The sequence below is a fragment of the Bradysia coprophila genome, unplaced genomic scaffold (genome assembly GCF_014529535.1).
Source record: "Bradysia coprophila strain Holo2 unplaced genomic scaffold, BU_Bcop_v1 contig_24, whole genome shotgun sequence".
NCBI classification, from domain to species: Eukaryota; Metazoa; Arthropoda; class Insecta; order Diptera; family Sciaridae; genus Bradysia; species Bradysia coprophila.
In genome coordinates this window covers 6,969,216-6,984,523 of record NW_023503501.1, presented here as the reverse complement: position 1 = coordinate 6,984,523, position 15,308 = coordinate 6,969,216, and the positions used below count along the sequence as shown (strand labels likewise).

At 33.6% G+C, this 15,308-nt stretch overlaps 1 long non-coding RNA gene across 1 annotated transcript; it reads right to left on the bottom strand.

Moving 5' to 3' along the window:
- Window positions 1-2,760: 2,760 nt before the first annotated feature.
- Window positions 2,761-14,545, bottom strand: LOC119077652. The gene is made up of 3 exons (XR_005087849.1): window positions 14,534-14,545; window positions 12,748-12,752; window positions 2,761-2,934 (listed from the first exon to the last, which is right to left on the bottom strand). It is a non-coding gene; the product is annotated as an uncharacterized LOC119077652 (long non-coding RNA).
- Window positions 14,546-15,308: the final 763 nt, after the last annotated feature.

Here is a 15,308-nt window from a genome sequence, read left to right as displayed (position 1 = left end):
AACATCCAAAACTCTTCTTACTTTTCGTCACTGAGTTAAACAAATATAAATATTATTGCACCTTGTTGCATTGCATTGCTTGAGCTGCTTGTATGAAATGAATGATTGATAAAACTTGGGTAATTCTGAACAGATTAACAAATTTGGCTTCAATTGACGATTGACGAAAAATAAAATTCCCGAGGCGTTATTACTAACCTGTTACAGACGGCAAGCATATTATCGGGTATGTTAACCGTTCAAAGTATTTTTAATCTGTTGTTTTCAAATCTTGTACTTCATTTTTTTAAAATGCATTTTACTATATAAACGATCATATTACCCAGAGCTTGTCATTACCTACGTCGTCGTTATCGATAACAGATGAACAACTGCTTAAAGATTTTTTTGAAATATTAATATTTTCATATCTCGGAATCTTGTTAATTATCGTTTAAGTTAATTTATTAAGTTAATTATCAGGGGCATCTGAATGTAAGTTATTAGAATCTTACATCTTCGTTGAAAGTTTGGAAAATTGACAATTTACATTGAACAAAAAAGTTCCAGTGTTACATTTATTCAGAATGTGTTCGTTTCCGCTTCTGAGTGAAGCAAATAAATAAGTTAAACAAATCCAAGTTGATAATCTTTTAGTTTGAATTTGTTGAGGAGTCTTTATGGGTAACTGAGACTGTAATGCATTGTCTTAGTTACTTTATCGAGTTATACTCGAGAAGTGACATGACATGGTAGCGCTGATGCTATTCGGCACCCAAAAAATACATGAACAGACATGTTTAAAAATGACAGCGCCACCATGGCATCTCTCGACTCGAGTGTTACTCTATGACTTTATCAATGTATGTCCATCCCTATTGAGTTATAACTGAAAACTGGAACTGGCTGATGGCTGAAGCAACAATCAGAATATTCCGAGTCCCGACGCCGTCAACCTACAACTCCTTAATAGGAAACAATTTTCGTCACCGACGTCGCGATTGGCTATTCAATTTGTAAGCAAGGTTTTCGCTACTAATTTCATATATTTTTAGTATTCAGTAGTGGAACGCACTCACGTATTCATTACAGTGTGACATTATAAAGCTAGTTTCAAGATTTCAGGATTGGTTAGTTTTGCATTAAGTTTGCTCCAGAGATTGAAGATAAACATTTCTGTGAAACGTCGACCGACGAGACACTCTATTTAATAAAGCGTCGCGACGTTTGAACATTATTACAAAATGAGCCCACAAACTGTTGTGATTTTTAAGAGTAAATCACTGGAAGGTTCTCTCCCCAAATGTTTTACAATCCATCATTAATAAGAAATTATGAAAATATAACAGCAAGCTTGTGCAAAATACATTACAATTTCTTTTGCAGCGCCACGTTGTTTGGAATGAAAGTTTTTTTTTCTTCTTCTTTTTGTTTTGGTGTCAGGTAGATGATATTTATTCACCACCGCCTTATCCGTGCCGAGTATGAAAGCAGTTTACGGAAAAATAATATATTTTAATAATTTTAAAGTTAAAAAGACACCGTTGTGCTTAATTGCACAAATTCACCCATGTATATAAAAAAAATGACACAGAAAGAGCATATTATAAAATCTACAACAACATAAGTTTGAATGTGAACGAAAACACCCAAAGTAATGTGCTTTGAAAATAAATATTTATATTGTGTGTTCCAAAGTATTATAATCTTCTTGCTTTATTGCTCTGTGTGTTATGCAGCAAATTTATATGAAATCGGGAGTAAGAGGGAGCTTTATTACATTTATCCGAGCATAGGTGAAATTAGAAATCCGGTGGAATATTGCTATATAAGGGGTACGTATAATAAAGAACCTAAAACGCACCTTCTTTCGGAAGGAACACTCGACATTTATTATTTAAGAAAATAATTTTCTTGTTAATGAATAGACAAAGTTACTAAATGGAGATAAACAACCCAAAAATTTTTAGTCGTAAAATGCCATAAACAACAATATTTTTCTATTAAATTTATACACTGGTTGGTTGTGTGTAATGACAATTTACTTTCGTTTTTGAAAATACTTTATTGTCGCGAAATGCGTTTAAATTGCTTGTATATATACACGTGGAAAGCATGGGTTCGGAGACGAGAAAGACAGCCCATATAGAAGTGTGTAATGTAAGTAATGGCGCTATAATTAACACGCGACAACCTATAATTATGAACTTTAATGCGAAATGAAAGGGTTGTTCTAATAAAGAAAAATTATAAAACATTTTCATTGTTAGTAATATTTTGAAGTACGGCTTTCTTAATAAGGTGTACAAGTTTAACCGATTAGGCTGAGAAGTAACGAACAGTCGTTAAAAATGTTTTGAAATGCAGACATTTTTACCATGAACATATTTTCATGATTGGCAAAAAATATTATGGTCGATGTTGTGCAGGGCCTGTTTTCGATAATTTAAATTCTCAGAATTATCGAAAATTTATCTAAATTCTCAAAAAATTACTGAAATTCTCAAATTTATTTTTTGATAATTTTGATTACTTTTTGAGAATTTAGAGAATTTAAATTATCGAAACTAGGCCCTGATGTTGTGGTTCCCAGTTTGGGAGCATTCACAAATTTTTAGGGATGCAAAGTGTAATCTTATTTTCCATATTTTCTTACCTATGCTATTGATTCCATTATTGTCAATTTCAATATCGTGCACAGTCCATTTCCTTATGGTTAAACTAGGCACAACCTTTTGAGTGAGTAAATTCACACTGATTTTGACTGTAGCTATTATTCACTTTACAAACAAGCGAACTTTCATACGCTCGATATATAAAACTATTTCTGCTACTAGAACTCGAAACCGGTATCTTGGTTCTCGATGTAGTAAACAAGACTCTCAACTTCGTCTGGAACCGTCTACTCCACCTCGAACCGAGATACCGTTTTACAGTTCTAGTAGCATAATAATACTGCCATTTAAGAGGAACATCGAGGCAAATCCTTTATCGCACTAGTGCGATAGAATACGATCATATGACATTGCACACAGGCGGCGTAAGTTACAAATATCATCACAGAATTGCACAAATAATGCATTAATTGCATTCATGCGAACCCATTATTTTTGGGTGTTTTCCCACTACTAATTTATGTCTTTGATTGTATTGTGTTTTTCTTGCAGTCAATGACTCCACATCAGTGGGTATAACGTAGAAATGTTCCACTTTAGAGAGGAGTTAAAAATTCCGAATTTTGTCTGTTTTCCCACTAGTCAGAACTGGTCAAACTGCTACAACAAATCAGAAAGCTAACACATTCGTGGTCATTATTGCAGTCGAACATTTTTTTTGTTGAAATATGAGATAGAATCGAAACTATGACACTAATTGAATAGATCAGACCTATACCTGAGTGTGAGTATCTGCATTTGATTTAATATTGGTATAAGTGTTGTGAATTCTCACTGTGAGTCTACTTTTCTTCTGAGTTTTTTTAAGTGACACTTTGTCATTTAGGTGAAATTGCAGCCTACAATAGTGCGTTTCGTATTTTTTTTTCCTCGATATTAAATATCTTATTACAAAAATTCTTTAAAAAAGGCGCGACATTTATTTCCAGCAGAAATGAGTTAGCTTTCAATAAAGAATAGAGTTGGTTGTGTCGTTATAGGCCATCTCTGAGAAAAGTGACTAGTCTATGAAAATTTCGGTAGACTGCTTAATTTTCAAACAGATACTATGTTTTATAGAAAGCTAACACAATTCTGATGGATATCATACAGAAAAAATTACGAAACGCGCAAATGTAGGCTACAATTCGGCTAAGCGAAAATCTGAGTTTCAACCTGTTCTTACTAAACATGAAACTGAGAATGAATAGGCTTTCCTTAAACTTAAACCTGTGCCTGTTTTTTTTCGGAATTTAGTCCTGAACTTAGGCCTAAGATCTTATGATCGAGTTAAATCACAGTGTTCATAAAACAATAACCGCATCGCTACTCCTCCCATTACACTGAATATTTAGGTCCTAGTTTCGAAAAAAAGAAGGAAAAGGAAACGATAAAATTTTAGAGAGAAATTTATCAAGCATCACTTATAAAATGCTATAACCAAAGACAACCATAATAATAACGCAAAAAAATACAAATTATTTCCATGAATAAATATTGTACATATTCTTGTACAATGTCCTTACGGCAATGGAAACAGACATTTAATTTCAGGTTAATAGCTATTTTTATAGGTACACATTCAGTTCACGTCTCCAGGTCGCGTAAAAAAAACCTAATATTTTTTATTCCATGTTATTTGCGATTTTTAATGATAAGAAAACATAATAAAAGAAAAAAAAATTCGGTTTTTAATAATAAGAGCAAATATTAGCAAATGAGAATGTGCAATTCTGCAGAGGTAAATTTATGCTGGAAGGTATTTTGCGGGATTTATGAGAAATATAAAAAAAACGAGAAATATTTTTTGCGCTGGATGGGGCTAATAAATGAAACATTGCCTAAGTAGCAGTGGCAGTTCAAAATTCATTTGGGAATTTTAATGGAAATTTCGGCAAATTGTGTGTTTTTCATACACTCTTTACGACGACAAAGTCAGCAAGGTTTTTTATGTAAAGAAATAATTACAATTCTTTGCATTGATGAGAGAATTTTGTATCTCTACTTTGAGCCGAATATCCACATCGGAAAACCGTTCCAATGCAAATCCAGTGTGAACGGGTTTAAAGGGTATTATGCACAACTGACTAAAACAGTGTTATTGCAGAGAGAATACCTCTGCGAAACTTTTACTCATTTTGGTTCGCCCTCATCCTTACACATTAATAACCAACTTCTTATTCATCCATATTATGGATGGAGTGTATGTACCATGTATACCATCACCAACACCCACTAATCTTAGCGAAATGATAGAATTTTAACAGCCTACCGAGAAACCGTATTCCATTTTATATACTTCAATAGACCGAACGAGCAAGTTTAGAAGTGTTGTTCTATTATAAAGGTACTTAATGCGATAATAATGAACAACAAGAATTTTCATTAAAGATTGTTTGTATATCAAAACGTCCAGTAAATTATACGATAGTTGCCGTTCGGTGACAGCATAGATTGCCAAAAAGTCGAGCAATGCATCAACTCACCCGCATTATTATAGCAGTTCTGTGTATATTAAATGTGCTATTCAATGGGATTTTAACCGGAGAGCATTAACGAATTGCTGAACGAAGATTATTTACAAGAATGTTTGTAACATATCCGCAGCAGAAATTTATGGAAAATTCTGATTATAGACTCTTGTCTTGGAAAATTGTAAGGAAAATTCATGAGATGTTGCGATAGTCGTCTGTGTGCATAACATTACTAAATGCATTCCCATGAACATCTAGTTCATTTCGTTGCACTTTTACAACATTTCGTTCAAAAACTTACCACTCATGTGATGGCAAACCCAGCTTATCCTATCACCACACATATCCATGTGATACGAAGAATATTAAATTTTTTGCTGTTGATGTAAAACTCATTGATCAATGTACCGTGTCATCACCGAATTAGCTGAACAAAGTGTCAAATAGACATTCTATTCATGATGTTTTCCACATGAATATAACGGCACACACAGTATCGCGCTTGATGTGAGGACAACATATATGGTATGGTGGTAAATTGCACCAATTCGATAGCATACTTGTTGGCCCGTAGCGCAGTTAATATAAATTTGTATGGAAATAGAAGTTCTGAATACACTTGCGAATTGTGCATTCATACAGTGAATTGCATGATTGTTTTGGGCATTTTTATTAGAATTTTGTTTTTTGTTTTGTTTGCATGATGGTATCTTTCCACAACATAAAGTTAGGATCAAGTATATATCAGTACAATCCCTTCATCTCCTACGTCTTGGCCTATGGACATTGTCTCCGGTAACACTTCTCGCTCAGTCATTACGTAATGAAGTACTTGATTGACATGAGCGTGACGCGTCAAAACTTATTTCCCTAGGGCTTAGTTAGTAGAATAACTGACGTAATTGTTTGGAACTTTGAACATTGTCTTGTGCGGCTCCATCCCTCGCCTTCGGCTCGAGATGCAAACAATTCAAACACCGCACTTGGAGAAATAAAAAGTTCTAAACAAGGACGTAAAATACATCGTTCATCACCGAAACATTTAATCGAAGAATGTATTCGGGAATTGTTGCTTACAATAAAAAACCGATTACCCATGCAACTGAAACTTTGACGCTGAATAAATATCTATATGTCTGACATTCCCCCCCGTCCCATTTCTCAACAAATATTCGCCCACAAAAAGTAACAAAATTATTTTGGTTGCTTTCGGCTATACCGCGATTATTTCCTATGGTTTTCTCGGTCATATTTCCGTTTTGTGTGAATGTGTATGTGTGTAAATGGGTGTTCGACCAATAAATCACCCCATCTGTTTTATCCAGAACATTATTACATGCAGCATTAGAGAAGTGGAGAAGACAAGGAAAGCCATAATTGAATTTCGATTACTCGAAGATGTTTTGGAACGATTTATTTAAATTGTGTGCAAAGCCTGGCAAAAAACGATGAATTATTGAATATTTATTGTAATTGTTTCGAAATTAACAGACATTTTCGGATTTTGTCTGTATTTTAATTGTGGGATGGTTCGGCTCGGTTTGGCGGTTCGTTAGAGGTTATGTCGAAGACAAATGTTTCGGTGGAAATATTGATTATGTGCGAGATTACACTGTTAAGCCTTTGTCGCCGATCTGACAAAACTTTTAAAGCGAATTTGGTTTTTGATTAATGGAAGCAAAGAAAATCTTCTAAAAATAATCCTCAGGCCATCACTCGGATTTAGTTTTTATAATTTTATTCTTATACAAAATAAAAGCTTACCGAGATGTTTATCTGTTGCAGAGGGCTGTCATCTGTTATCGACAACTGCAACAATAATAAGCAACAAGCTCGGATCAATTAGGTCTTATATAGCAAAAAGCATGTTCAAATCAAATGAAGTAAAAGATTTATGAAATTAATCTATGAAAATCTTCGATCCAACGAAGTAATATATCACATAGAAAAACTGTTAATATGCTTTTCAGTCTGTGAAAGGTTAATTTAATAAACCTATCACTTCTTTTGTTTGAAGTTTTACCTAGTACTTGACCTACAAAATCTTTTACTTCATTTATTGAAACAATTTGGACACAAAAGCAATTGAAGGTTTAAAAATAAGACTTGCAAATTCAGTAACAAAACTACGCACCGCGTTGAAATAACTAATCCTACATATGAATATCGGTTATCAAACGGAACGAATCAAGAATCCCAATTAAAAATTTAAAATGTTCGCCAAAAGGGCGCGTACGCATAAAGCTTACACATTTTGATAATAAAATATTTAACTTGAACAAAAGGCACCTTTTCCAAACAAACACACAAGTGTAAAGTATACCTTTTAGCCATACTGAATAATAATTAACCGAACATTACGCAAAATAAATGGGAATAAAAACAACAACCGGAGCCATGGCCTCCATTAATTCAAAATGTCTATGCCTTTGAATCAGTAATAATTATAAATAATTACTTAAATTTGACCAAATTAGCAGAGAAAAGGAAGGAATGAAACACACACACAAATTGGGTATACGCAATGATTCATTCCAGCAGCGGTCAGTTAACCAAGAGTATATTTATTCCAGAAAATTTTCTCTCTATAACATGAACCAACAAACAAATCCCATTCCACGAAAAAGGTGAAAATTCAATCCTTGTGTGAAGAACACGGCATGCATTGTATACTGTATATCACATTGGCAAATACACATCACAGTTTTTCAGCACCAGTCCACCGCACTTTATAGATATATGTATAAGGCAAGGCAACAATATCCGACGGTGTATAACAAAAACTTTTTCTCCATCTCTCTGCCACATATTCCGAAATATATGCCGAATAAATGGTAATACTGGCAGGAAGTGTACCCAAAAAATTCGATCCTAAACCCAAATTCGTAGTGAATTATAAATCATGGTCCATATTGTTTGTTATATTCATTTCTATATTTTCTATAAAATGTTTTCAAAACATTATATATGCCACGATACGCGTATGTACCACATATATATATACACACAGCATCATGATGCTTCATATATATATACGTATCCATCCATACACTTTATACAATTCGCCAAATAATACACTTTTGTATATTTATTTCTAAACATTAAAACAACATCACAAACATCCTTAAAATTTTCATATTATATTCGGTCTATCGGGAATGGGATTTGATGTGTACGTTTATAAATACAAAACATATTTTTGGTGTATGGAAGAAGGAATGCCCTTACATGCAAACATACACAAGTAATACACATAGTTCGTAATTTTATGAGTATGAAGCTCCTTTAATAAGTTTGATATCCATATCCATATCGTATTGTATATTGCCGTGCTTGTTGTACGTATATATATACGCAGTATATTTTAGAGAACCGAACCATTAGCATGCATATAGAAAACCCTTATTAAGAATAAACTCCCGCAAAAACCACCCTCCTCTTTTATTGCCATTTGTAATAATTAAAGATATAAGCGCGCGGTGTGTATTTATTTTACACAAAATAATAAATTGTTATCCCTTTCCATATAACGACGTTTTGTATTTGTTCGCATATCCCAACCATTTACTTTAGCATATCGTTATCTCTATATAGTGGTGGATAAAAAAAAATTGAAGATTTTTTTCAACATCTTCTCAAAACTGTATCAGTTCAGGATAACATTGCCACTTTCGATCCGAAACATAGTTTTGCATACTCAAAAACACAATTTTCAACACTATCATACTCCCTTTGTACTCTAAGATACACGAATTGCCTTGAAACGTTGAGACATTTAATTCAGGAATACATACACGAATGAAGTACCATGCACACGTGAACCACCTGGTTGTTTCTGAAGGCAAGAAACCTGATTGTCTCAGTCTCGTTCCTTGGACGAGGGGCAAATCGCTGCTCTGGGATTACACCTGTCTGAGACACTTTCGGCCAATCACATGTCAATAGATCGTTACGCGAAATTGGTTATGTTGCAAAACAAGCAGAGGATAAATAACCTGAAAAATGTGACCATTTAACCTGTCACATACGGATACTCATCTGTTATCGATAACGACGACAAAAATAATGACAAGCTCTGGACAATATGGTATTTTATATAGTAAATTGCTTATTTAAAAAAAAAATGAAGTACAAGACTTAAAATGAAATATTTTACCTGTAAAAACGTGAATATTGAGAATACAAAAATCTTGCACTTCCATGAAGTGTACCTGTTGCAATCTGTGGTAGAAAAACGCGTTCAAAGTCGTTGCGATAAAACCTTTACAAACGGCTAGTCACCTGTTATCAAATTAAGAAAAGTTTTACCAAAAGAAGTAATAGATTTACAAAAGAGAAAATATGTTCTAGCAACGGAATTTCTAGATTTACTAATTATTGTTGTTTACTCAATTTCGGCCGATATCGACAAAAAATAACGGTGATTTCCTTAATTATATTGGTAAATCTAACGCTCGCTCGAATATTACCATTCTTTTAAAACCAATAGTTTACACAAGTCCTACACTCGATTTACAGTTTCTTGAGTATTGCAAATTCTCGACTTATCGATAGTTATGAGTAATAACATTATTAATATATTCTTCAAAGTCAAGATACCCCGACCAGTTGTGATTATTCAGAAGTTGTAATGTTATGTTATGAATCCTTGTTTAGTGCGAATACACGAGTGTACTTCCACCTCCAAGACTAGAAGAAAGTGTAAATAGGAAATGCGTACGAGAGTGTTAATCACTCGTCCGTCTCGCATAAACACCGATTTTTTCGTAATTGTAACGAAATTGTCAATTAGCTCCGGACTGCTTGGTTATTTCCTTTAAAAATCGAACTGAATAGCTTAGAATCATTCTATTTGAATCGAAGCAGAAAGCGTTAAAAAACCTGATAGCGCCCTCACTTGGAAGGGCTGACATTTAGGGTTTAGCAAAATGTCAGGATTCGGCACATTTCAAGTGAATGCGATAATATGCCTAGCATTAGGTCGAATAGAAGTTGTTAGCAGAATCTAGCAAATATAACGGCTGTAGCTAATGATGCGATAAATATTCCTAATTGTATACTATAACAAATGAAGTAATAGATTGACAAAAATTTAAATCAGGAGAAGTAATAGACACTATGGAGTATTACTTCAAAGACATTTCACGCTTCCATATTGCTCTACTCAATTCCATATCCGATTTAGCCGCATCCTTAAAACGAAAATGTACACAAAACAAATTTGAAAATATTGTCTTGATACATTGCTGAAAGTTTGGCCATTAAATAAAATAAGTATCAACATTGGTTGTTTCAATTGTTGTTGTTGTCGCTCGTTGCTTAAAAATGATATGTGAATGGCGATGTGAATTCGTGTACATAAAACGAAAATTTCTTAATATCAAAAAGATGATTTGTTTTATACTACATATACGTACGGATGTGCAAAAACTGTGGATAAACAAAAGCGCGAAAGCCAAGCACATTATAATTTTAAGACATAAAACCAAAAAGTATAAACAAGTTGAAATTATAGAAGTTTGGGTATTTGTTGCAGTCGTAAAAATTCATTCCTTTTTTTCGGTAGAAAATTATGAATATGATAAGGCGTTGCATGTAACAAGGTAATGTGCTTTTGGGAAGACGACGCTTTCATTTTACTTGTTATTATACGACTGTTATTCTTGTCTATATATGGTGGAATTGGATAAAGTTACTGTTGTGTGAAGAGAGGATTAGAAAAGTTATTATTTTCGGTTTGATTTAAATATGTGTCCAAGTCTGAACATTAAAATGCAACTTTGCCAGTTGTGCGACTTCTAATAAATTACGTTGATACAATAAATTGTTTTAAAAATAAAAATTACAAATTATTTTATTCTTTTGTTTGCAAAGATTAAGCTACCCGAAAAACCGCTAAAATAACGAGATACAGAGAGAGAGAGAGAGAAAAAAAGAGGAAAAACAACAATGCACCGGGAAAGGGACACATAATAATAAATACAAAATACCAAGGCAAAATTTAACCATTCGAATTATAATTATAATATTGTGTCCAAAAACGAAATATATAAATTAAAAAGTTCATTTCGTTTCCAGCTCTATTGTTTTTACAATGAACAAGAGCTGCTAATGCATATTGTTTTATATATTTGGACAGTTAACTGGTAACGACCGCCCTGCTGTAATACGGTGGAATTACCCAAAAAAAACATGACTTTACCAACACTTCCGACATCCCCCGTCCTCCCACTATCAAACCCGCGGCTCTTTTACATTTTTTTGTGAAAACATTTATTGTCGCTGTGTATTTTCTATCCGTTGGATTAGCAATTTTTTTAATGACTCGTAATGTGTTTGTTGCACGGACAAACAATTTTATTAACATTCGTATTGTTTTACTGATGAGGTATGACAAAGAATATTAACTGGAATATAATTGAGCGTAAGAAACTGAAACGGATCGGTTATGCAAGAGCGTGGAAATGGATAATTTTCATGGTTGCAATAATAGTTATTAAGTAGTTTAGTTTGAAAAGGATTTTGAGTACCTAATAAACCAATCCAGAAGGGAAATGCGGCATCGGTAATGGTATACTTCGAACCCAGCGATGGCATGGAGGAAGGAGGAAGGATTTCTTGCGATTTTTTGTAATTTTTTGGAACGTCTGTATTAATGCTGCAATAAACCTATTTTATAAGTCATAGACCAATAAACCTATCACTCGTGATAGACGTACAACGAAAATATCGTTTACACTATTCTTGTCGACCTCGGCTTCGCCTCGGATCGACAATCGACATCTAGTGCGAAAAAATACCTTCATACCTACCTTGGTAGATAAATAACTATTAATGCATCGAGGAATTGATACCTGCTTCATGTATATCCAGTGACATTTGTTGTGTGAAATATTCAATTCGATTTAATACGTAGTAGTCCAAAAATCAATCGAAAATTCTGCTCCATAATTTAATGCACCAATTCTGACTGCAAATCATCCAATTCAAATGATTTTATTAAGGCCAGGTTATGCCCACTTACTTCCGTGCGATATATGCGACCACAACCTGACCTTAAACAAACTTCAAATATTTACTGCGACTTTGAAAACCTTCGCGTATATAAGGGAATCTGATTACGTCATATTCAAGTTACATTGCTATCTGTACACGAAAATGACATACATTTTCATTTTTAGTTGTCATTTTGAGAAAGGACCTGACCGATATTATTACTTCACTTAGCCTACATTTGCGTATTTCGTATTTCATTTTTGATGATATCTTTTCATCAAAATCCTTTTCGAAAAATATACGACCGCAATAACGATCACGAATGTGTTACCTTTAAATAAAAATTAGTTTTGGTTGAAGTCGTTTGACAGACTCTGAGAAACGTGAACAGTTTAACGAAATTTTAATATGTAAACTGCTCAGTTTTCTCAGAGCTGGTCAAACTGCTTCAACCGAATCTATTTTCTTTTCAAAGCTCGTTATTGCGTTATTGCGGTCGTACACTTTTGAAAATAAATTCTGGTGGAAAGATCATCAAAATTTAAAAAATCCAGTATTTAAAAAACGCCCGAATGTATTCAGCAAAGCACCGATACCTCTTAAGTGATGTGAATTAAGTGACGTTACTTGTTACTATTATTTACTATTTCTAATTTTCAGACCGTCATTGATTCTTAAATCTAGACTTTTTCAGAGATAGGAGAGCAGAATGTTGTCAAGTTAAAAACTATCGTAATTCGGAAGAGGTTATCATGCTCCCACATTGTAATGATCACATCTTTGCCCCTTTCGTTGACAAACATTATTGACAATGAAAATTAACACGTATGTCATTATATTAGCACTTGTATGTCGAGTACGAAAGACCATAATTAACAATTTCAAATCCCATTTCACTGACTGACTGACATCAATTAACTAGTCAGGACCTATTTTTGGTCAATTTATTTTAAAAAAATTGTTAAAAAGTTTAACAAAATTTCCAATTTCTCAATTTTAAAAATTTCGGTAAATTTTGGAAAAGTTTGTCAAACTTCGGCAATATTTTCGAAATTAATTTACCAAAAATAGGCTCTGAATCTCTTCCAAAAATATTTGTTATGTCATTTCAGTTGCCGAAGATTTTTCCCATTTTAATCTGTGAACGATTCACAAGTTGATGTACCATTTTCTTTCACATACACAAATATCCAATTACGCAGTGTACGGGCATAAGTCATTCTTTTACTCGATTTCACACGAAACGCACATAAATACAGTTTATCTAATGTCATTCGTCTAAATCCTGGTTTAAGATCCTTAGCAAGCACAACCAAAAATGTATTTTATATGCTGATTTTATAGGTGAAATGGTTGCTAGCAAATGGCCAGAATTTTGTTTTAGCATCACACCCACCGCTTTAGTAATAGTATCAAAAAACAGTGGAACATAAACAGTTTATGAATTAAAACAATCTCGTCAAAATTTTATACAAAATCATAGAAATGGAGAGGTGTTTTTTGGCGAGGAGGATAATAATATTTTATGCGTTGAAAATATTATGGAAGGCATGTGACGATTTTCGTTCAATTTGAATGTGGTATGAGGTGTGTTGGTGTCACAGAGAGATATATACGTATATGAATGTATTCTGCCATGAAAATCGGAATGAGATGAGGATTTAGAAGGCGTCTGTGTTTATATATTATAAAAACCGTGTTATAGATGGGTGATACTACTGTGCTAAAGCCTATGTCGTGTGTTGATTGTTTGGTAAAAGTGCTTGGCAATTATCATTTTCTGTATATTCAGTATAAAATATTAAAGATTATTAGTTGGCATAACGCACGTAATTTAAAATAATGAAATGATTTCTATGCGCAAAAATACGATAAAATGTTATAAATGCTGATAAATATGAATCATGATTTTAGCGGAATAAAGCATAATGAAAGCCGGATAATATGTTTCGGTCTCTCTGCAGAAGAATTGACATCGCGTTAGAAACGGTAGGCAAGGCATTTATCTTTTCAGGAATTTATTTGTTGATTCCATCAACATTAGTGAAATCAAAGGATTCTTTCTTATTTTGCACTTACTCATTTGCGAGAATAAAGAGTTTTGAAAGAGACAGTCTCTGACAGCAAAGTCGATGTTCATGAAATGTATCATGTACCGAGAGGGAAGGGGTATAGTTAAGTAATAGAAGGTGACAGGAAGAATGGCGATCGTATAGCTATGTATTACACATGTGACATCATCGCACTTCTCCCAGCATTAACACTAGTGTGTCAGACGTCAAAAAGCTTCGAAATATTGATACATGTAGACGGCCGCTAGGACTTTCGCGCCGCGTCATTCACAATAATTGACAAAATGACACATTTTGTATAAGGAAGATGTCACTTTGTGGGTTATTGTGAATGATGCGGCGCGAAATTCCTCAACACCATGTAGGCGTGTAAACTTGCAAGTGTTGTGTGCGTTACTTTATTCCATTTCCATTTTATTTATTTCCAAAAAAAATTCTTTAACACAAATGAACCGCGTAGCTGTAATATTTAAACAATTTTAGGGAGCCCCTCACACAATCAAAGCATGGCTTCTGTAGTAACGAAGAATTTCGAACATTACTCTGATAGCATCAGCCTCCAAATATTTCCTATGTTGATGCTGGAAGCATTGCTATCACGGTGGGCTTCAACGATGGCTAATTAAAAATGTAATGTAACTCAAATTTTATTGTAGATAAATGTTAGTCGATGTCCACTGATCATAAATCAGGGCAAGTGGTCGGAAAGTGGACGGCAACTTTTTGAAATATTTTTGAAAAACTATTTTTTAACGGGTACAGCGTCTCTCCTGCACAACAGTGTCAACATTAAGGTCCTACCATACAGTTTAAATTAAAGGCTATTCAATTACCTTTCGAACGATACCACACTTTCTATATTTGTGTTTAAAAGCGTGAAGTTTGAAGAATATTTTCATATGAGTAGGTACTTTAGTGCATTTATTCAATATTGAGAGCTAAGATGGATATAAGCCGAGACTCTTTGATGTTAATTTCGTATTCTAGGAACTATTCTTGACTAAAACTGACCAAATATCTCGAATATAATTTAGTTTGTTCGATTGATTCAATGTTTTTCAATAAATTGCTTACCGCCGCGAATACTTTTGAGCATCTAGGCAACCACATGGCGCTTAGAATGGTCTTATTTT